Below are 24,339 nucleotides of genomic sequence, written 5' to 3' on the forward strand. Positions count from 1 at the left end.
AAATTCTACAATAAATAATACTTTTAATCTTGTAGCTTGTCTCTTTGAAAACAGTTTTATTTTCTTTTTTGCTTCATTTAAAGTCATATTAAGAGCAGGATTACAGGCAAGTTAGTCAGGTTTGCCATATGTGAGAAAGGAGGAACTGTTGGATTCAAAGTATAATTGTTCCCATGAATTTAAGGTCTAAAATTACTCATCTCGTTTTACACATATTCCATTATTTTTATCTTGCTATATTTATGTTGTCTGTTGGTAAACTTATGTGAAGACAGAAATACCAAATTACATGAAGAGATAAACACAAGGAAAGGGGTTCTCTTTCTCCTCCTCCCCTTCTTCTTTGCCACTGAGGATTTGTCAGTTTCCTTACTGAAGAGCGAAATGTGATATCAAGGAAGAATCCTTACTTGTCTTTACAAAAAAGGAGGGGTCTCCTGTTTCCTCTAGGAATGGATGGTGACTCTGAATGGAAGCACTCACTCTCCAGGTCAGAATGATCGCTTAAAATGGGAGAATTATTTTGCCTTCGGATCTTGGATCTTTTCTCTTCTGCTTGGTAGTAAAGAATCATTTTTGAATGTCCACCTTCTCATTGTTGTGGGCTCTTTTTTTCCTTTATATCCTCTTCAGCATGTCACCCAGTTCTCCTTAGCCCATTAGCCAGAGGAGAGATGTATCTGGAAAAAATTGGATTAGGATAGACCTTGTATCAAGCAGTGAAGGAAAATTAAAGGATTGTCATATTTATTCAAGCTATTACCAGCTCCTCAATAGCCTGCACACAAGCTCAATTAGGATAAGATTGGAATGATTGCCTCAATTAGGATAAGATTGGAAAAAACAGCAGAGTTGTTTTTTTAAAGAAAGGTTTAGAACACAAATGGATTTGGAGATCAAACATTTTCCCTTTCTGACCATACACTGTTATGCTTGATCTAGGATTATTTCAATTCCCAGTGACAGAAAACCAATTCAAACAAGACAAATAAAAGAATACACTGATTTATATAACTAAGGAATAAAATAATTAGTTCTGACATCAGGCATGGTGGGATCCAGGAAGCCAAACAATGTCATTGGGAGATATATGTGTTTGTCTTTCTGTCTGTATATCTAATCTTTTTTTTTTTTCATCTCAATGGTTTTCTGGTTTTTAAAATGCTTTGTGATAAAATACATATAAAATATACTATCTTCACCATTTTAAAGTGTGTGATTCAGTGGTATTACCTACCTTAACAATGTGTACAAACATCATCACTATTTGCTTCAAAAGCTTCTCCATCACCTTAAACAAGCTCTGTTATCATGAAGCAGTAACTCCCCTTTCCCCTTCCCCCTCACCTGTGGTAACCTCTAATATACTTTGTCTTCATAAAATTACCTATTGTAGGTATTTCATATAAGTGAAATTATACAATATTTATCTCTTTGAATCTGGCTTATTTTACAAAATGTAATGCTTTCCAGGTTCATCCATTTTATTGCAAGTATCAGTACCTTATTTCTTTTTATGGCTGAATAATATTCCATTGCACGATATACCACAGTTCTTTATCCGCTCATCTATTCATGGATCAGCATTTCCATCTTTTGGCTATTTTGAATAATGCTAAACAAAGATTGGTGTGTAAATATCTGTTCCAGCCCCTGTCTTCAGTTCTTGTGGATCTATACCTAGGAGAGGAATTTCTGTCTAACCTTGACTCCTCTTTCTTCTTTGTTAATTTATCCACAGGCAGACAAAGACAGCTTATTCCTTCTCAAGTTACTTAAAATCTCAAGTAAGCTTGAGATTTTCTCTCACTGCCCGTGAGAAATCCTGGTTGTTTCTCTTCTGGTCTCTATCTGTGATGGGTCATTCTACCTAGAGAGAAGCTCCTTTGTGACTGTGACTAACAACTCAGTGTGGGAGGGCAGTTCTCTGTAGAAAAGAGAGGCTCTGTTTGTAGAAATAGGGGATGCTAGTGGGCAGAGGTAGAGGTAAAATCTGTCCACTGTCATCTCATTCTAGTTGTGAGCAGGAAACTCATCTTGGCTGTTGATCAGGGATCCTTGGATGAGTGGAATAACTTAAGAATGACATAGTTGGAGTTTTGCCAAAATGAGGTAAAACAGAAACTGTCAGTGCTTCTGATCAGAATACTAATTGCGATCCCCTCTTGGGAGAGTGTTTTGATGTTATCGAGCAAGGCTGGAAGTGTGCAGAAACTCTAACATTCTGTCCTTGATGAAGTCCAATGTAGCCTCTAGAAAATGCAGGAGATGCATCTTTGCAGCATTGTTTGTAATTGTCTAAAATGGACAACACTTGAAGCTTTTATCAGCTGGCTAAATACAAATTGTAGTGTGTTTATAGAAGGGGAAGGTGATGCTGCCTTTAAAAATGACCTTAGTCTCTATGTATAGACAGGCTCAAAAATATAACATTGAATGAAAAAAAATCAAGTTTCAGTATCATATGTGCTGTATTGATAGCAGCTATATAGATATTGGGATTACCTGGTGGCTCAGACGGTGAAGAATCTGTCTGTAATGCAGGAGACCTGGGTTTGATCACTGGATCGGGAAGATTCCCTAGAGAAGAGAATGGCCACCCACTGCAGTATTCTTGCCTGGAGAATCCCATGGACAGAGGAGCCTGGCAGGCGATAGTCCATGGGTTCATGAGTAACAGTTTCCTATAGATATTAGAAAACATATAACACTATATTCAGCATTGTTCTGGAATATATGTATATAAAATAAAAGAACAAAACCCTGTATAGGGAAGACTCCCAACAAATTCAATAGTGAGAGGTGAATAGGACATGGGGAAAAATCAAGGGGATTTTAAGTTTTTCTGTATTCCTTTTTTTCATCTTAAAATTAGCTCTGTTAGATTGGGATTGACACACACTGCTATATATAAAATAGATAACTAATAACTTACTGTATAGTGCATGGAACTCTACTCAATACTCTGTAATGACCTATATGAGAAAAGAATCTAAAAAAGAGTGGATATGTGTATATGTATAACTGATTCACTGTTCTGCACAGCAGAAAGTAACACAACATTGTAAACCAACTATACTCCTGTTTTAAAAAACTTAGCACTGTTAAATTGACTAAAAGTCAGTTATTTCAGGCTGGCTGATACTGGATTTTTTCCCTCAGTGTCCTATATCTATTTTTTCAGGCTTTTCACAATGAAAAAGTAGCACATGGTTAGAGTTCAAATGGAATACAAGTTTTTTGTTTAATCTTAAAATTATGGGATACATACGCAAAGAGAGAAAATGATACTTGATTAGTTAGTAGATGAAATAGTGTATTTCTTTTTAACATAGTGTTTTTTTCAAGTAACCCTAAGAAGAGGCTCTTGGCAGAATCTCCCTGCTGTGCTGTACTTCTTCACACCATTTTCTATCACTTATGCGTTAGAGAGCATTTTGTCCTTAATCTTCCCTGTGCCGTGGTATTCCCCTAACTAGCAAAATGCCCAGTGTGTTTCCTATTAACCTCAAAATTCCTACCAGGATTTAGTCCTAGAGCCCTGAAATGCCTCCTATCATTTTAGCAAACAATCAGACTGCTCCCTGCACGTCAAAAGCTGGCAGAAATAAACTACCCAAATTGGTATTCCTGGGAGAAGAAAGTCCTGGGAGGTGAAGATAGATTGCAGAAATCCTATTCATACCAGGAGGGAAAAGTCATTAAATAATTGCGCATGAGGCAGTTGATGACAGCCTTGTCTCTTTTGCTTTTGTAAAAACACTAACAGAGATTTGCAACCTCTTGCCCGATTCTGAAGTGGTTAAAATTTTATAACAGGAACCTTAACGGCCAGGAAAGGAATCTCAGAAAGAGCGTTGCTCGCTGGGCCCTGACATCACTCTATGGGAATGAGTATTGTCTTACACGATGGAATGTTCTCTATCCGTCCTCCAAGAGGGAATCTGGCTTGGTATGCAAATTAAAATATTGTTTGGAAAAATCTGTTGCCTCAAACGACAGGAGAAATTTTTTGTCTAATCCAGCTCTTTGGTCCTTTGTTGGCCACGCAGTTGACAGCAGGCTCAGCCTGGCAGTTCGTCTGGGCCACGCTCTTGCATTTTGTGGCAGAGCACAAGGCAGTCCTGGCTTTTTGTGATGGCAAAGAGGCAAAAAGCCCTACATTCTTGAGACCTAAAAGAAAGGAAAGGATCATGGACTTGAAATACCTGTACACCCTTAAAAGCGTTTAGAACTTGAGTGTGATTTTGTTCTCTCTTTGTTGGCAAGTCAGCACGTGAGGTAGTGAGAAGCTGGCTTATTTGGATAGGTGGCCTTTCCCTTCAAGTTTCCTTGAAGGGGGTCTACCCCCCAAATGAAGTCGTCTAGTCTCAAGTTCTGCAGGCTGGAAATAATTTGAAGTTATTCAGAAATGTCATACATTTCGCATGCTCTGCTCTCCGTTGTTTGACTGGGGTTGAGCCTGAGTTCACAGGTGGGGATTCACGGAGAGGCCAGTGCTGTCGCTGACAGGCGTGACTCCTGCATCCCTCAGGCAGTGGTTCTCTGAGAGGAGAGCATCCTGAGCATCACTTGGGAGCTTATTAGAACTATAGAGTCCACCTTAGACCTACTGGGAGCGAGACCCAGAGATCTGTGATGTAACACACTCAGGGCATGGCAACTTACTCCAGTACTCTTGCCTGGAGAATCCCTTGGAACAGAGAAGCCTGGCAGGCTACAGTCCATGGGTTTATGAGGAGTTGGACCTGACTGAAGCGACTTAGCAGCAGCAGTGGCCAGGTGACTCAGATACACACTCAAGGGTGAGAACTGCTGCTCAAGGTGAATCTGTCTACTTGGATGGAGAGAAGCCCAACTCTGGGCCCTTTAGCTCTTCCCCTTCCCACTGTGGCTAAAATCAAACTGCCAAATTTGTCATCAGATTATTTATAGTGGAGTAATTTTAAGTTGCCATCATGTGCAAAGGACTTGGGGCGTTACTGCTTTGAAATTGGCAAGAAGATGTCTTTCCTGAGAAAGTAAAGGTCTCCTCCTTAGCTGTGAGAGGGAAATGGGAGTCTGGGGTTAGTGCCCTTACAAAAGGGGCCGGGGAGACCTGGCTCCCTCTTCCTTTCTGCCACATAAGGTAATAGTGTCCAGTTAGCACCCATGTGGTGATCCCTTTGTTCATCAACAGATAAACTTGAAATTAATATTGAGAAAGTCTTTCCTTGATGGTGTATCTCCTCTAATGACTTCTATTACTTAATTGTGTTGTTTTGTACAGGACTCTTTGAAGTGAAAGTCACTCAGGCATGTCTGACTCTTTGCGACCCCATGGACTATATATTCCATGGAATTCTTCAGGCCAGAATACTGGAGTGGGTAGCCTTTCCCTTCTCCAGGGGATCTTCCCAACCAAGGGATCGAACCCAGGTCTCCTGCATTGCAGGTGGATTCTTTACCAGCTGAGCCACCAGGGAAGCCCAAGAATACTGGAGTGGGTAGCCTATCCCTTCTCCAGCGGATCTTCCTGACCCAGGAATTGAACTGGGGTCTCCTGCATTGCAAGTGGACAAAAGGACTCTTTGCAGAAACCAATTTGGCATTTCAGACAGATAATGACATTTCTGGTTGCAGAATATACATATATTATGTACATAGGAATATCTGAATGCAAGGAATGGAGAACTGTATCTATGTATTTCAGCTCCTACTTTTCCTGGTGTCTGTCTTTTAAAAGGCTCAATATAGAAATAATGTCATAATTATTGATGGAAGTGATTGAGGACAAAAATTGACATTGATCAAGAACTTAGTATAAGCAAACTGCCCACCATATACTATCTCATTTAGTGTACCAAGCAATTCTGAGAATAAGTCATTTGCCCCAATTTACAGATGAACAAACTGAATCTTTAATTACTTATTGTAGCAGTTCATTGGCTGTTCAGTGTGTGCGTGCATGTGTGCTCAGTCTGTCCAGGTGTCTGCAATCCCCTGGACTGTAGTCCACGAGGTCCCTCTGTCCATGGGATGATCCAGGCAAGAATACTGGAGAGTGTTGCCATTCCTCCTCCAAGGGCTCTTCCTGACCCAGGGATGGAACCTGTGTCTCCAGCATCTCCTGCATTGGAAGGTGGATTCTTTACCAGTGAGCCACCTGAGAAGCCTGGCTGTTCAGTGGTGGTTTCTTCATTATTCTTTTGTTAACAGAGGAATCCAGAATTACTGTGGGCAGCGGGTAGTTATGTGCTCAGGGACAGAAGGCTCAGTCTCAGGATATGAACTATGTTTGAGCTTAAGTCAAACATTATTCTCTCTTTCCCAGTGATTCACTTGAAGGTAGCTATGTGACTTGGTTCTGGTCAATTAAATCTAAGGGGGAAATGTGGGAACTGCTGTGAAAACCTATCCTCCCTAATAAGGTAGAGACCTATATATATTAAAGACCTTGTTCCTTCTTACACTGGACTGCTGTCTTACAAGGATGCGGTGTTTTGTTGGAGCTGCAGCAGCCATATTGCAACTATGAGGTAAAAGCCAGGTGAGAACTGTTAAAGTTTTCTTTCTTGTCAGTGTTCTGTTTCTGGGTTTCTAGTTGTGTGAGCGAACAAACCCTTGTTGTTTAAGTCACTTTTTGTTAGGCATCATGTTGCTTGCTACTTAAAGTATACATTCTAAGAACATATGTGTTTATCAGGTACCAGAATAAGGATTAAAACCCACATTTAACAGATGGCAAACACCATCCTGGTGTGTTCTTTCTCTTACCACTTGCCTTCCTGTCTTTTAACAAAAATAAACTTGGTCTGACATTAGCCTACAAAATTTGAATTCCTAGGAAAATGACCAACAATGAGGGTATTTGAAAACATCCTATTAAGTTTGTTCTAGACTAGATTTTAACAAGTAATACTTTATCAGTATTTTTTCAGGTAGCCTGGTAAATTTTAGGTATGCATGTAATAACCACATTCTTCTGGTAAAAATTCAAATATTACACAAAGCCAAAATTGTCCATGGCTTATTCAGTTCCACTTTCCTCTCCAGAAGTAATCATCCCCTGTTCATAAGGTATCGTCCTGGATTACTTTCTATTTAGTTGGATTTTTACAGGCTCAGATTGTGATGATTTTTATTATGGGAGTCAAATTGCACTGTACTGCATACATTGTACCATGATTTGTTTTAACTTCACAGCACATGTCTTAGAGTTTTTTTTCCCCACATTAGTTGATTAGGTGTTTTTTATTCTTATTGCATGCAGCCCAGTGTTCTGCAGTAGTAACATACCAAGATTTTATTTAGTCATCCCTTTGTCTAAAAATGGTACCTGACACAATAGCTACTTGATAAACATTTGTTAAGTAAATTGCCTTTGAAATTATTTAGGATGTTTTGTAATTTTTCCTTGTTTCAAACAATTTTCTATTTATATGTAAATTTTAGAGTCAATTTGCCTAGAAATATTCCTGTTAGGAGTATGTAATTTTATTGGTGAGAATTGACATTTTTATAATTTTTTCCATGCTTTTCTTTGGTACCCATGTATTTCCGTCATACAGATACCTTGGAGAGGAATTGGGATATAAATTTGTAAGGTTTAATAGTTACTGCCAAAATTATTTTCAATGAAACTTCTATATTTTCTGTGCTATCACTAGTTTATGATGGTGACAGTAATGGTGATGATTATAATGATGTACTGTAAGGGTGACAGTGGTGATTGTAATGAGGGTGACAGTGTTTGTGATTATACTATGCTGAAGAAGAACCCAGGGCTTTTCTGTAATAATTCAGTTTCACTCTGATTATCCTCAGATATCCTATCACCTGCAGATTTTATCACTCATTTTGAGTCTGGAGAGAAATCCTGACGCTTCAGCTAAAGCAATGTTAGGAAAACTAGGCTTGATTGATAATATACATTTTATAATTGCTAACAAAATATTGGGCCAATGCTCAGTGAATGCTTGAGTATTGCAATGTTAAGTTATACAGAATTGCTTTTTAGGAGTAAAGACTCCCACGACCTTGAGCAAGTGTTATCAAGTCCTAGGATGGCAGAGTTTTAGACTTTAGAAGGGAAGGAAAGCAAGGAAAATAAAATAGTTGACTGCTTATTTAAGTGCTTATATAGTTGTGTTGTTGAGTACCAGAAATCCCAGCACAATTCCTCTGATCTGTTTCTTAATAAACCCCCAGATTTCTATATTTAGGTAGATTCCTGAACCTTAGAGGCAGCACTTAACTGGATGCCTCCATTTACAATTTATTTATACATTTTTAAGCTGGCTAAGCAAATTTAGAACTCCTAAACTTTCTTCACACTATGAGGGGCTTATCTTCTTTATTTATTTTTTTAAAATAATTGTGTTTGAGGTCTCCTTTTCCCAGGCTTCAAGGTTGAATTCTTTCTTCCGTTTGGTTTCTGCCCTCCTAAGGTTGGTCCAGTAGTTTGTGTAGGCTTCATATAGGGTGAGATTTGTGCTGACTTTTTGTCTGTTTATTTGTTTGTCCTCTGATGGACAAGGTTGAGTGAGGTGGCAATCATGTCTGCTGATGATTTGGTTTGTATTTTTCTTATTTGTTGTTTAGATGAGGTGTCCTGCACAGGCTGCTGATGGTGTTTGGTTGATGCCAGGTATTGTATTCAGTTCAGTTCAGTCACTCAGTCATGTCCAACTCTTTGAGAGCCCATGGACTGCAGCATGCCAGGCCTCCCTGTCCATCACCAACTCCCAGAGTTTACCCAAACTCATGTCCATTGAGTCGGTGATGCCTTCCAACCATCTCTTCCTCTGTCATCCCCTTCTCCTCCTGCCCTCAATCTTCCCCAGCATCAGGGTCTTTTCAAATGAGTCAGCTCTTCACATCAGGTCAAAGTATTGGAGTTTCAACTTCAACATCAGTCCTTCCAATGAACACTCAGGACTGATCTCCTTGCAGTCCAAGGGACTCTCAAGAGTCTTCTCCAACACCATAGTTCAAAAGCATCAATTTTTCGGTGCTCAGCTTTCTTTATAGTCCAACTCTCACATCCATACATGACCACTGGAAAAACAAAAACTTTGACTAGATGGACCTTTGTTGGCAAAGTAATATCTCTGCTTTTTAATATGCTGCCTAGGTTGGTCATAACTTTTCTTCCAAGGAGTAAGTGTCTTTTAATTTCATGGCTGCAGTCACAATCTGCAGTGATTTTGGAGCCCAGAAATATAACATCTGCCACTGTTTCCACATCTATTTGCCATGAAGTGATGGGACCGGATGCCGTAATCTTAGTTTTCTGAATGTTGAGCTTTAAGCCAACTTTTTCACTCTCCTCTTTCACTTTCATCGAGAGGCTCTTTAGTTCTTCCTCACTTTCTGCCATAAGGGTGGTGTCATCTGCTTATCTGAGATTATTGACGTTTCTCCCAGCAATCTTGATTCCAGCTTGTACTTCCTCCAGACCGGTGTTTCTCATGATGTACTGCATATAAGTTAAATAAGCAGGGTGACAATATACACCCTTGACATACTCCTTTTCCTATGTGGAACCAGTCTGTTGTTTCATTTCCAGTTCTAACTGTTGCTTCCTGACCTGCATACAGATTTCTCAAGAGGCAGGTCAGGTGGTCTGGTATTCCCATCTCTTTCAGAATTTTCCACAGTTTATTGTGATCCACACAAAGACTTTGGCATAGTCAATAAAGCAGAAATAGTTGTGTTTCTGGAACTCTCTTGCTTTTTCAATGATCCAGCAGATGTTGGCAATTTGATCTCTGGTTCCTCTACCTTTTCTAAACCCAGTTTGAATATTTGGAAGTTCACGGTTCACATATTGTTGAAGACTGGCTTGGAGAATTTTGAGCATTACTTTACTAGCGTGTGAGATGAGTGCAATTGTGCAGTAGTTTGAGCATTCTTTGGCATTGCCTTTCTTTGGGATTGGAATGAAAACTGACCTTTTCCAGTCCTGTGGCCACTGCTGAGTTTTCCAAATTTGCTGGCATGTTGAGTGCGGCACTTTCACAACATCATCTTTCAGGATTTGAAATAGCTCAACTGGAATTCCATCACCTCCACTAGCTTTGTTCGTAGTGATGCTTCCTGAGACCCACTTGACTTCACATTCCAGGATGTCTGGCTCTAGGTGAGTGATCACACCATCGTGATTATCTGGGTCATGAAGATCTTTTTTGTACAGTTCTTCTGTGTATTCTTGCTACCTCTTCTTAATATCTTAATAGCTTCTGCTTCTGTTAGGTCCATACCATTTCTGTCCTTTATTGAGCCCATCTTTGCATGAAACGTTCCCTTGGTAGTTCTAATTTTCTTGAAGAGATCTCTAGTCTTTCCCATTCTATTGTTTTCCTGTATTTCTTTGCATTGGTCACTGAGGAAGGCTTTCTTATGTCTCCTTCTTATTCTTTGGAACTCTGCATTCAAATGAGTATATCTTTCCTTTTCTCCTTTGCTTTTCACTTCTCTTCTTTTCACAGCTATTTGTAAGGCCTCCTCAGACAGCCATTTTGCTTTTTTGCATTTCTTTTTCTTGGGGATGGTCTTGATCCCTGTCTCCTTTACAATGTCACGAACCTCTGTACATAGTTCATCAGGCACTCTGTCTATCAGGTCTAGTCCCTTGAATCTATTTGTCACTTCCACTGTATAATCGTAATGGATTTCATTAAGGCCACACCTGAATGTTCTAAGTGGTTTTCCCTACTTTCTTCAATTTAAGTCTCAATTTGGCAATAACGAGTTCATGATCTGAGCCACAGTCAGCTCCTGGTCTTGTTTTTGGTGACTGTATAGAGCTTCTCCATCTTTGGCTGCAAAGAATATAATCAGTCTGATTTTGGTGTTGACCATCTGGTGATGTCCATGTGTAGAGTCTTCTCTTGTGTTGTTGGAAGAGGGTGTTTGCTATGACCAGAGTTTTCTCTTGGCAAAACTCTATTAGCCTTTGCCCTGCTTCATTCTGTACTCCAAGGCCAAATTTGCCTGTTACTCCAGGTGTTTCTTGACTTCCTACTTTTGCATTCCAGTCCCCTATAATGAAAGGGATATCTTTTTGGGTGTTAGTTCTAGAAGGTCTTGTAGGTCTTCATAGATTCGTTTGACTTCAGCTTCTTCAGCATCACTGGTCAGGGCATAGACTTGGATTACCACTTGTATTCAAGTGGTCTCCTTTGTGTGAGTTCTCACTATTTGATATTTCCTAGAGTTAGTTCTCTAGTAGTCTAGGGTCTTGGAGTCAGTGCTCCCACTCCAAAGGCTCATAGCTTGATCTCTCTCCAAAGGCCAGCCTAGATCCAGTCTACCAAGATAAATTTCACCCGAAATGAAAGGGCCTTTACTTCAGTTCCAAAAGCCAGTACAAGGGAGATCTCTGACTCAGCAGAAACCGCCACCCTGCCCCCAGCCTGAGCCACAAGCCCTTAGAAGGTAAAGAGAAATGCTGAGAGCTTGGAGACTTAGAAGAGCTTGGAAAATAAAGCCTATTTTTTTAAATTAATTAATTAATTTTAATTGGAGGATAACTACTTTACAATATTGTGATAGTTTTTGCCATATATCAACACGAATCAGCCACGGTACACATGTGCCCCCCATCCTGACTCACCCTCCCACCTCCCTCCTCACCCCATCCCCTGGATTGTCCCAGAGCACCAGCTGTGGGTGCCCTGTTTCATCCTTCGAACTTGCACTTGGTCATCTATTTTACATATGGTAATGTACATGTTTCAGTGTTATTCTCTCAAATCATCCCACCCTCGCCCTCTCCCACTGAGTCCAAAAGTCTGTTCTTTACATCTGTGTCTCTTTTGCTGACTTGCATATAGGGTCATCATTACTGTCTTTCTAAATTCCATATATATGCATTAATATACAGTATTTGTGTTTCTCTTTCTGATTTCACTCTGCATAATAGGCTCCAGTTTCATCCACCTCATTAGAACTGACTCAGGGGAGTTCCTTTTTATAGCTGAGTAATGGTCCATTGTATATGTACCACAACTTCCTTATCCACTTGCCTGTCGATGGACATTAGGTTGCTTCCATGTCCTGGCTATTATAAACAGTGCTGCAATGAACATTGGGGTACATGTGTCTCTTTCACTTCTGTTTCCCTCAGAATGTATGCCCACCAGTGGGATTGCTGGGTTGTATGGCAGTTCTCTTCCCAGTTTTTTAAGGGATCTCCACACTCTTCTCCATAGTGGCTGTACCAGTTTGCATCCTCACCAACAGTGTAAGAGGGTTCCCTTTTCTCCATGCCCTTTCCAGCATTTACTGTTTGTAGACTTTTTGCTGATGGTCATTCTGACTGATGTGAGATGATACCTCGTTGTGGTTTTGATTTTCATTTTTCTAATAATGAGTGATATTGAGCATCTTTTCATGTATTTATTAGCCATCTGTATGTCTTCTTTGGAGAAATGTATGTTTAGGTCTTTTGCCCACTTTTTGATTGGATTGTTCCTTTTTCTGGTATTGAGCTGCATGAGCTGCTTATATATTTTGGAGATTAATTCTTTGTCAGTTGTTTCATTTGCTATTATTTTCTCCCATTCTGAAGGCTGTCTTTTCACCTCGCTTATAGTTTTCCTTCATTGTGTAAAAGCTTTTAAGTTTAATTAGGTCCCATTTGTTTATTTTTGTTTTTATTTCCATTGCTTTGGGAGTGGGTCATAGAGGATCTGGCTGTGATTTATGTCAGAGAGTGTTCTGCCTGTTTTCCTCCAAGAGTTTGATCTAGCAAAACTATGAGCAGATTGAAGACTTCTTTTGCTGCCGTGTTGTGTATGTTGTTGTTCAGCCACTAAGTTGTGTCCAACTCTTTGCAACCCCATGGACTATACCGTGCCAGGCTTCCCTTTCCTTCACTATCTCCTGGAGTTTGCTCATGTCCATTGAGTCAGTGATGCCCTCCAACCATCTCATCCTCTGTGGCCCCCTTGTATGTTTTGTTTGTTTGTGGTTTACTTTTTCACAAAATATTCATGTGGTCAAGGACTAATGCCACTCATCCAATTAAACCTGATCAGTTGCAATAAGTCTTCTAAGTCATTACGTTAAGCACTGGTTATTTCTTGTTTTGCATATAAAGTTTTTCCTAAATAATGAATCAAGTGCTTAAATGGTTGGGGAATTTATGAATATTCTGAATTATTTAGATTCAATGTCTCAAGTGTATTTTTTTAAAAGTTTCTGGAATTCTTGAGTAAAGATCACATCTTAAATATTTTTTGAATGATTCAAGAACTTGGATGCCAAATACCATGCTGTCATTATAATCTTACCATCTCTTAGAATGCTGTTGCCAAAAGGTCACTCTGGGGCAAAGTCTCTTTTCCTTTGTGTCCATATGAGAAACATCATTGTACCCAGCAGATTCAGTGGGAAAGAAAGCTGTTTTCCCCACTTGGTAATGGAAGCAGGCTCTGATCCAATCCAGAGAGAAACTTACTGACCTGCATCCCTATTTCTCTGTCAGTCAGGATGTACCTCCTACCTGATGTGAGCTGAAGTCTTGGTGAAGCTCCTGCCTATGACCTGTTGTCTGATCCTAGATGCTTCTGGAAGGTCTGCCTACTCTGTGGAAGCTGCTGATCAATGGGAGTCCTACAGATGGATGATGGGAGGACATGAGAAGAGATGGAATAATTTTGAGTTAATCTATGAAAACTAAAATGCCTTTCCAGGTTGTTTATTTTGAATTCCAAAAGCTAACCTTGGTCCACTGCTGGAACCCTACCTTGCACGTTTGAACCTGAAGCAGTCAAAAATTGAAGCCTGGTCTGAGAATTCACACATGGAGAGAGGCACCTTCCAGAAACTGAAGAGAAAGGAAAACTTTGGCCCTAAACTCAAAGTGTGGACTGTGGACCAGCAACACCCCAGGACCTGGGAACTTGCTAGACATTTAGAACCCTGGACTCCACTCCAGGCCTGCTCAATCAGAATCATAATTTTAACAATATTACTTGATGCTTCCTATGCACAAACAAGTGTGAGAAGTGCCATTTTAGGCAGTATTAAGACAAGATACTTGTTTTCTCACCTCCGGTCACCCTATTGTGTAATACCACTTTCTGTCTCTAGGAGGAGTCATTTTGGAGCATGTCAGAGGAACCTTACGGAAGTGTTTGCCTGTGTGGAGAAGTTAAGATCAGAAATGGCAATAACAAAATAAGCAAGCAGTAGAGCTCTAACAAGCCATACATTGATAAGCTCTGTGCAGTTAGAGTGGGAATCCCCAGTGTTTTAAGGACTGACCCTGAGCAATTAAAGGCTGACACTGAGAGGTTATAGCAGTGACACATCAGCGGGTTTTGGATAACTCAGCATGAGATAACACTGGGTAGAAACAGATGAAAGGAGAGAATCACTCATGAGGTGTGGGATTGTGCCTTTTTTCTAGCATGTCCCGTAAACAGATGAAAGGAGAGAATCACTCATGAGGTGTGGGATTGTGCCTTTTTTCTAGCATGTCCCGTCATGTCTGCACCTGACTGTCAAAAGCTCTGAATAAGAGAAGTGCTGTGATTGTTTTATATTGACCTTGGGTGGCCTACAGGACCTGGCGTTTAACTCTGATATCATGGACTCAGTTTGGAGCTGACTCATTCACGTACTCTGAAAGGAGAATATTTAACCTTATACCTTTTAAAAGCGAGGTATAATTAAGCTCTAGTAAATTGCACAAATCTTCATTTCAATTAAATTTTGACAACGACATGTATTAACCATCCAAAGCCGAAAAAAAAATAGAATATTTCCATTACCCCAAAAAGCTCTCTTGTGCCCCTCACTGGCTAATTCAACTTGGGTTTTATCACCATGCATTATTTTTCCTGTTTTAGAACTTCATATAAATGGATAGATACCTGTGTACTCTTATGTTTTACTTCTATCACTCAGCGTGTTTCTGAGAATCATCTATGTTTTTGATTGTATGGGTAAGTCAGGTTGCTTACTAGTATTGTATTGTGTGAACACACAAAAGTTTACCTACATGTTGCTGAACCCATAAGTAGTCTCCAATTTCGAGCTCATCAGTTATACTGCTTTGGTCATTTGTAAATAAATCTTTTTTGGATATACATTTTTATTCATCTCAGATTATGACCCAGGAGCAGAATGTTGGTTCTTAGGACTGATGTGTGTTTGACTGTTAGAAATGGGGATAACCTAGAAGGATAGGGTGAGGAGGGAAGTAAGGGGGTTCAAGATGGGAGGGGGACACATGTATACCTGTGGCTGACTCATCCTGATGTATGGCAAAAACAATCACAATATTGTAATTATTCTCCAATTAAAATAAAGTAATTAATTAAAAGAAATGGCCAAATATTTCTCCACAGTGGTTGTACTGTTTTAAACTCTGACGAGAAATGTACAAGAATTCTGGTTGCTCCCTAGCCTCACCAGTATTTGATGTCAGTCTTTTCAGCTTGGGTTTAAGGTCACATTTCCTTGGTAATTTGTAGATTCTTATTGTTCTTCTATTGCTGACTTAACAGGAATGTCATAGGTGAATTTCTCTCAGCTGACAAGCTCCAGGCCTTTGGGACCTCAGAGACCAGAGGGCCACAGATATACTTTAATCAGGTCTGTTTTTGGAGATGGGAGATGGCTGCCGTGCACTTGTTGTTCAGTCACAAAGTGGTGTCCGACTCTTTGTGACCCCATGAACTGTAGTCTGCCAGGCTCCTCTGTCCATGGGATTTCTCAGGCAAGAATACTGGAGAGGGTTGCCATTTCCTTGGGAAAGGCCCTATTCCTCCAATGGGGAAATCCATTTTCTGTCCTGCCCCAACCTTTGGCACAATACTCTGAGAATTTGGTGACACACCGTGGGAATGATTTGATGGCTCAGCATAGACTTGCTCTGTGGCCAAACTCTTGATGTTGTCCACGTGTCCGCCACACATGACCACTGAACTTTTACTGCAACTTGGCTACTTTCTCCTTATGCTTTCCGTCTGAATTTCATCTCCACTTGTCATTCTGCTGTGAGTGAGAACACTTACAGCTCTCCTCTCACTTGGGACTAGCTCATTGTTTTCTAGAAATTTGTTCCTTTAGGGTTCTTTGCATCCTCTACTCTTGAAAGGAGTTTATAAAAGTTTGATTTTTGTAGCTCATCAGGCTTATTTTGGTAGTTAGAGTAAGAATGATGCTCTGTTAGGACTTTTTACATTTTAGCCAGAATCAAAAGTCCTGTACTCCTCCCCCCCAACTCCATTCTTCTCTATGATGTGCCAAAAATATTCACTGGATTAAAGCTTAAAGACTGACATTGCTTTAGAAATCATGAGCCAAGAGGCTCACAGTAACCCAGTGTGGAAATCCTAGAGCTAATAGAAGAGCCAAACTATGTAACACTTTCATGTTAATATTTTAAAGATTAAAATAGCATCCATTAAACCATGATAGCTGTCACCCCCAAGCACATTACTAAACATCAGTGAGTCAAGCTACCTTGTCTATAAAATGGGAATAAAAAGAGTACTTGTACCATGGTCTTGCTGTAGGCTTATAGAAATTATATATGTAAAGAGCTTAGAGGTGTACTGCAAATGCCTGAGAAATGAAACCTTAGCTGTTATTAATATTAATATATTAGGACTAATGGCAGTTAGCAGTTATAGCATTGGAAGTTTTTTTTAACCAAGGACTTACTTATTCTCACCTTTTTGTATTGCAGTGCATGCATGTGTGCTGTGCTCACTCAGCACTGAGTGTGCTCACTCACTCAGTGGTGTCCGACTCTTTGTGACCCCATGGACTGTAGTCTGCCAGGCTCCTCTGTCCATGGGATTTCCCAGGCAAGAATACTGGAGTGGGTTGCCATGCCCTCCTCCAGGGGATCTTTCTGACCCAGGGATCAAACCTGTGTCTCCTGCATTGCAGGTCTTTACCACTGAGCCACCTGGGAAGCCCTAATTAAACCTTCAAGCTTTCTCTAGGGGTTACTAAGAGTTAACAGAGCCAACCAATGCTATAGTCAATATGCTAGTTCCATAAACAATGAGATCAGAAAATTGTGACTTAAAACTTTGTGCCTGTGGTAACAGTTAATATTATTCAGCAATATCTCTGGTTCTCCTGCCTTTGGGTACGATTGTACCTTCGTGTCCCCTTGACATGAGGCAGGCAGGGCTGCATGACTTACATTGACCAGAGAAATATGGCTGCAAATACATTGCTTCTGAATGAGTCTTTTTTTTTTTTTTGACTGAACAACAACAATACTTCTTTTTTTTTTTCATTTATTTTTATTAGTTGGAGGCTAATTACTTCACAACATTGCAGTGGGTTTTGTCATACATTGACATGAATCAGCCATGGAGTTACATGTATTCCCCATCCCGATCCCCCCCTCCCACCTCCCTCTCCACCCGATTCCTCTGGGTCTTCCCAGTGCACCAGGCCCGAGCACTTGTCTCATGCATCCCACCTGGGCTGGTGATCTGTTTCACTATAGATAATATACATGCTGTTCTCTCGAAACATCCCACCCTCACCTTCTCCCACAGAGTTCAAAAGTCTGTTCTGTACTTCTGTGTTTCTTTTTCTGTTTTGCATATAAGGTTATCATTATTATCTTTCTAAATTCCATATATATGTGTTAGTATGCTGTAATGTTCTTTATCTTTCTGGCTTACTTCACTCTGTATAATGGGCTCCAGTTTCATCCATCTCATTAGAACTGATTCAAATGAATTCTTTTTAATGGCTGAGTAATATTCCATGGTGTATATGTACCACAGCTTCCTTATTCCTGAATGAGTCTTTAAGAGCTCATTTGTAATGCCTCATGCTTTCTTTCTCTAGCTGTGGGGACCAGGGATGTTCCAAGTGGTGGAGCCTCTGAGCAAAGGTGTTTTGGAGTAGAGTCACAGCTGGGCCATGATAAACATGTAGGATAAGCTGAACAAACCTCAACTTTAGATGATGGAGAGTTTGGAGCTATTTGTTACATGCACATCACTACGCCTATATTGACTGACTAGGGTACTACTAGGATATGGTTCAGACTGTCTACTTTGCTCTTATTATGTAGAATTGCATGTGGTGGAAGCACTGGCTAACCAGAGAACTCCTGGATACCAAAGTTTGGGTGGAGGGGGAGCCAGAGGCATGGGTGCCAGAGAGTGAGTTTAAACCATATTAAGACAAGGTGCCAAACATTAGGGTGTCAAGGTGTGTCCACAGATCAGGTGTGGGGCTGATGGGGGAGAGGCAGGAAATAGAGCCAGAAGGTTTGGAGCTGAGGAGAGGCAGTGATGGAGCAGGAACTGAGAAAGAAATCCTAGAACCAGGTAAGTGGGTTTATCCATGGAGTCTTATTACCAGCAAAGGGAGAGCCGAGGCACAGTCTCCTTGGGGACAGCTGTTGGGTGTGTGGTGGGCTACCTGGCTGAAGGTCACCGGGTCATGTCAGTAACTCCTCAGGGTGCTTTCTCTTTGGATGTACCCATCTTCACACCAGCAGGATTTCTGGGTACCCCAAGGTCTGAAGAACAGCAGAGAAAGTCCTTCTGTTCTGGGCACCTTTTGTGCTCATTCTTTTTCTTATGCTGAGGCTCTCCAGCTTCAGATTTAAAGAGAGATCTCTCTGATTAGCTGAATCACACTCCCTTTGCCAGAGAGAACCACTTCTGGAACATCAAAACACATATCTTGCCTCCCTTTTAGGGCACCTTGTCATTTAAATCATACAGAATGTTACAGAGCTATCCATGAATGTTTCTAATTGGGTCAGCGATGTTAACGTTGCAGCAGTGTAAGCAGAGCATTTAAAAAAAAAATTCCTCCAGTCCTTTTGGAATTCAGCTCATGGGCTTAACAGACATGTATTGACATAACTAACTTGTTCAACATGTCTTTCTGTAAGTTATAAGTTAGGGGAAAGTAAAGCTTTGCATTAAACTAACAGATGAGATTTTTGTATTAGGGATAATATACTAATATGATACACACTAAGAGGATACATAACCCAAAGTGAAGTTTCATCATTTAAGGCAAAATGACCTCCTCCTGGGAACTGAGGATTATTTTACAGGAAATAGAAATAATAGGAAGACTTTCTGGGCACTGAGTAATAACCTAGGATGTGAAATAACTTGACATGTGCCAATGGCCGTGTATAATATCCTTTGGTAGAAGATGATTGTCAAGATTGTATGGCAAATGGGTTACCAGGGCTGGAGAATGGACAATTCCTGTTATGACACACCAGGGACCAAGCTTTTTAAAAGCTTGTTTCGTTTTCTCTCTTAATCAGCTAGAAAGGTAGAAAATGGTCTCAACAGTCTGTTTTTATCTGTGGCTATGAAGTGTGTTTTTTAAATATTATTGTTTATTATTGTTTTTATTTTGACAATTAACTTATTATGATAATAACATGCATTAACACACTAGCACATCCATCTATACAGAGTGGATGTTTAATAAATTCTTGTTGAAAGTCATTATAGAAATACATTTATAAAGTCAGAAATCTCCTTTGCCAGAAAGCTGAGAACTCTTCTGTAAGAAAAAAATTTCAGAGCGATAAGAAACATTTCAGTAGTTTGTAATATATGTGTGTATGATATGTATTATGTATATGTTATTCATACATATATAGGCACACACATACTTTATAGGAAACATTTCTAAAGAAATATTATCAAATAATCTTTAGGTGTTTAGAGGAAGATTTGTACAAGAAAGGTAGATTCAAAAAGAAAAGCTGCCTTAATTTACTTTATAGCTTCTTTGCTAAAGGTATTTATTCAGAACATCAGAAGTAAAGCTTTAAAGTCAAATGTCTGGAGAAATTTAAATATATGTGAAAGCGTATGTTTAAATTGAAGAAGAATGTTGACAGAAATAAATCACTTTTAGAGAGAATTCCCAGGACCTGGTCCCTTTTAGGGAAGCTCTCCTGGTCCTTGTGCAAATACATGTTCCTTTAAAGTACTTGCCCACATAATTTATGGGTTTACGTCTGTATGCCTCTGTTTATTTTCGGTATAAAAATCCTTGCTTATAAAAAGGGTAGTTAAGTATGGTACTACATAACTGTGAGCCCTTTTGCCTGACTTAAGAGTTTGAACTTAAAGAACATAAACTAAAGTCAGAGGTAATTCAATTAACATTCTGAACGCACAAAGGTATGCTCGCTTCTCAGCTTTAGGGCACAAAACGGCCCCGTTAAATTATAGCAGTAATTACACCACACATGCACATTCTTTAAAATTTCATGAATCACAAGGCTGAACTCTAATTTGAGATGTTTGTGTCTGTCTCTGGAGAATCAACTGAAATAGAAATCTTGAAGCCAAAGAGCTCAATTCCATGTCCAGCTTCACAAAACAAAACCCATCACCTTCCAGTCTCGGACACATTCCAGATTCTCCCAGTTTCCTTACCATTCATACTAACTCATCACTAAACTCTGTGGATGATAGCTCTGAAATAGCTCATGAATCTGCCTACTTCTGCCCATCTTCCTTGCCATCATCCTGGTCCAGGGTGCCATCTTCTCTCGTCCATATCCACATCAGTGGTCTTTTGCCTGTTCTCTCTCCCATTATTGTCTTCTCCAGTCTCCATTCCACGTTGCATAGACCCAAACTTTTAATGAAATAAGATCACACCTGGAAGGCTGCTGCAAGTCTCAGTCTACAGGTCACTTCTCCAGGCCTTTTCCTGGGATCAACTCCCTTGCACCACCCTCCTGAAGCCCCTTGTAATTCCTCTGTCATAACAAGTGTCACATAGGATTGTAACTCCCCAGGTAGTTTTCTTTCTCAGTATATAGTAAGCTCTGTGAGGGTAGGGACTCTGCTCATCTTGTTAATCCCAGAACTCTTGGCTTGCAGCCTGGGGTGAACTCTCAAATTATGAAGGAATTTATCATAACTCTTTAATATTAGGCCAGTTTAGAACCACAACAAGTACCAACACTTCTTAATGTGCTAATATGCTTCTAATACACTATTTTTCTCATGCTAGAACATTTATGGCTCTAAAGGAAAGTTACCCAAGGTGTGGTGTATCCTAACAGCCCTTATTTTAATGAGAATAGTAAAAGTTTATAAATTTTTTCTTGCACTAAAGTTACCAACTTAAATTCCTTCTTTTGACTTTGAGTGACATGCTAATCATGAGATTTTAAAGCATTTTTATTTTAGGTGTGCTTTATGATATCTTACTGTGAAGTTATCTAGAACTATGGTATAAAATGTGATAGGGAAATCTGCCCGTGGAATGTGTGGAATGGGGTGTGGCATTGATTTCCTTAACCCTGTTAATGTGTTAGATGACCTTTCATGTGTTTTTCTTATTTCTTCCTTTAACACCTTATTTATAGATTTTTTTTTCCCTGTGACCAAAAAAATCTGGTTTGGTTTAGGCTTAGAAGAATGTGATGCAAGAAGAAAAATTACATGTGTCTTTCTGTATGTGTGTTTGTATGTATGCATATATGATGATTGATTAATGACTATTATTAGCCATTAGAAAAATGGAACATGTGGGAGTTCTTGGAGAAGTTCATTCACAGCTCTATTGTTAAGGAAAGGTCATTGTCAGTTCAAGTGCATTCTTTTTTCCCCTAGCTTTATTGAGATATAATTGACACGTAACACTGTATAAGTTTAAGGTCAAATGAAATCTTGTCTTTATTGCAAATGCTAAAAATGAGTACTATTGAACAGACTCAGTCCATTTTACAAAAATAGTAGGAAATAAAAGCAATTCTCCTGGCAGAAGTCAAAACAAATATTTATTTAATTATTGTTGTTGTTCAGTCGCTAAGTCATGTCTGACTTTTTGCAACCCCTTGGACAGCAGGACACCAGTCTCCACTGTCCTCCACTATAGCCATTGATAAAACTGTCCTAAAATCCCACAAGAAATATAAACTTAAGCATATTTGTATATACAGAAATAATTGTAGGTGGCATGGTAATAACCCAGGGTGAGGAGGAGAGGGAAAAGTAGGTAAGGGTATGGAAGAAAATAAGAAAGGTCCTGAGTTGATAGTTCTTGAAACTGAGTGATGAGTACATGGTGAGTTATTATATATTCTTGTGACTTCTGTATATGTTTGAAAGTTTCCATATACAAAGTTTTTACAGAGGAAAGAATTATGTAGAAGTAAAAACATCCTGAAGCTGATAAAGCTTAAGCCTGAGGACCACCACTGTATGGATCCCTTCTAGAATGCTAGAAGGAGCCTCTGTCTTCAAATGGTCATATATTTGTGTAAAATTTGTGAATGTAATATAATTTAACTAAAGTGGGCTAAAACTGCTGTCTCTTCCTATTTCAGAATCCCCTCTGTTATACTTCTCTTCATGGTGTTCAAGAGGTCATGGGCTTTGGGGGGACCTGCTAAGGGAAAGTTGAGTTGGGGATACAAATACAAAACTTTTGGTGTGTTTACTTGTAGATGAAAAATACAGATATAAAATTCCAAGCTGTGACTTTGACACCCCCATGATTATTGGAATATATTTATTTTCAGTCTCTTCTGTGTATATTACCACTAGTTGTGCTAGCATAGGAATGGCTTCCAGGAAGACTCCAGTCTCTGTCCCTCTGACAACTCACTCTGTGTTATGACTTGAAGCATAGGACCACAGATTGTATTGGGGTATGAGTGTGCTCCATGGAATGTGGCAGAAAAGTGTGCAGATAGTGGGGAAAGAAATAGTTTGAAATGTATGAAGCCAGAAATCATCCTGTGGACATTTTTGCTAATCAACAGATGTGTAAAATTACATGCATTGGTTTTAGTTCTCACTGATACTTAAACTGTAAATCCTCTCCAGTCAGAAATATACTCAATGCTACAAACATAATTATAAATGCATCCTATTTTTGCATTTTGGTTGAAGTCAAGAGAAATATAATTTATCAAAATGTTGTGTCGATAGTGTACAGACCTCTACTACCAGAAGCATAAATTTGAGTTTCCTGAAGTTTGTTCAAGTTGAGTGTGTGTAGCTGCTTGAATATTCAGTCACTGGATCTTATCTAAAGCATTTTTCCCTGAAGAAGTGTGGGATCCTAAATTTAAAGAAACAGAAAACTGCCTCTGATGCAACAAAATGACTTTCATGCATGCGCGCATACACACACAGTGGACTGAACCAGCAATGAGTATTAGAGGTATTCAGACATTAGTAAGTGGACGAAAATGTTGCAGTATAGTGAGTACTCTTGTGAACTGAAAGATTTTTGGAAGCCCCCTTCCAGAGTGACTTAAAATACGTAATGCACTCCTTGAGGATAAAATTTAAAATAAAATGAAATCAGATGCGTTTCTAGGTTTGAAACCAAAGTTTCTTACGACTTCAAATTTGAGCCCTTTGTGAAGATGGTTTCAAAGATAACAATCTAAGTGTTTTTTTTTTAAAATAGTCCCTCCAGAGAACTGAAGCATAGCCAAATCCCTCAACATAGAAAATTCACTTAAAAGAGAAAAGCAAGTCATCCTGTTTCACTTGGTTATTTTACCTTCCAAATATGGAATATAGGAATCTAGAAAGCAGGGTAACAGTGAGTTAATATTCATCATGTTTTGTTTATCTTGGCTTTTAAAATACACATTTCTTGTATTTCTGGCTTGTATAATTTCTAAATATGCCCAAGCAGCCTTATAGCTTATCCAAGTTTTCACTTAAAAGTGAAAATCTTAGTCCATTTTTCTCCAGTTTTCCTTCTCTTTTCCCAAACATTGTTCATCATTCTTTTCTAAGAGTTTGTTTACCCAGAGCATGCCGTCAGGGTAGTTTGTTTTTGAAACAAAATTTAAACACATTAACACACAATCAATGATGTGTATACTACGTATGGGTGAATGCAATTACATGATCCATTTATATCTTCCATAGCTAAATACAGGATGCCAGTTGTTTGTTGGTGTGTAAATGGTCATGCTTTTGATTAAATTACCTCCACTAGCTATGCTAATAATGGCATAGAAGTCTTTGCTTTTTCCTGAATTTTCTAGGATATTTTTATGTGTGGGGCTTCTCTGAGACAAGTTTCCTCAACAAACCTACCTCTTATGACTGCATTCAAATAAAGCTGGAATTAATGTGGTCAAAATTCTCCAAGCCAGGCTTCAGCAATACGTGAATCGTGAACTACCAGATGTTCAAGCTGGTTTTAGAAAAGGCAGAGGAACCAGAGATCAAATTGCCAACATCCACTGAATCATTGAAAAAGCAAGAGAGTTCCAGAAAAACATCTATTTCTGCTTTATTAACTATGCCAAAGCCTTTGACTGTGTGGATCACAATAAACTGGAAAATTTTGAAAGAGATGGGAATACCAGACCACCTGACCTGC

The sequence above is a fragment of the Cervus canadensis genome, chromosome X (assembly GCF_019320065.1).
Source record: "Cervus canadensis isolate Bull #8, Minnesota chromosome X, ASM1932006v1, whole genome shotgun sequence".
NCBI classification, from domain to species: Eukaryota; Metazoa; Chordata; class Mammalia; order Artiodactyla; family Cervidae; genus Cervus; species Cervus canadensis.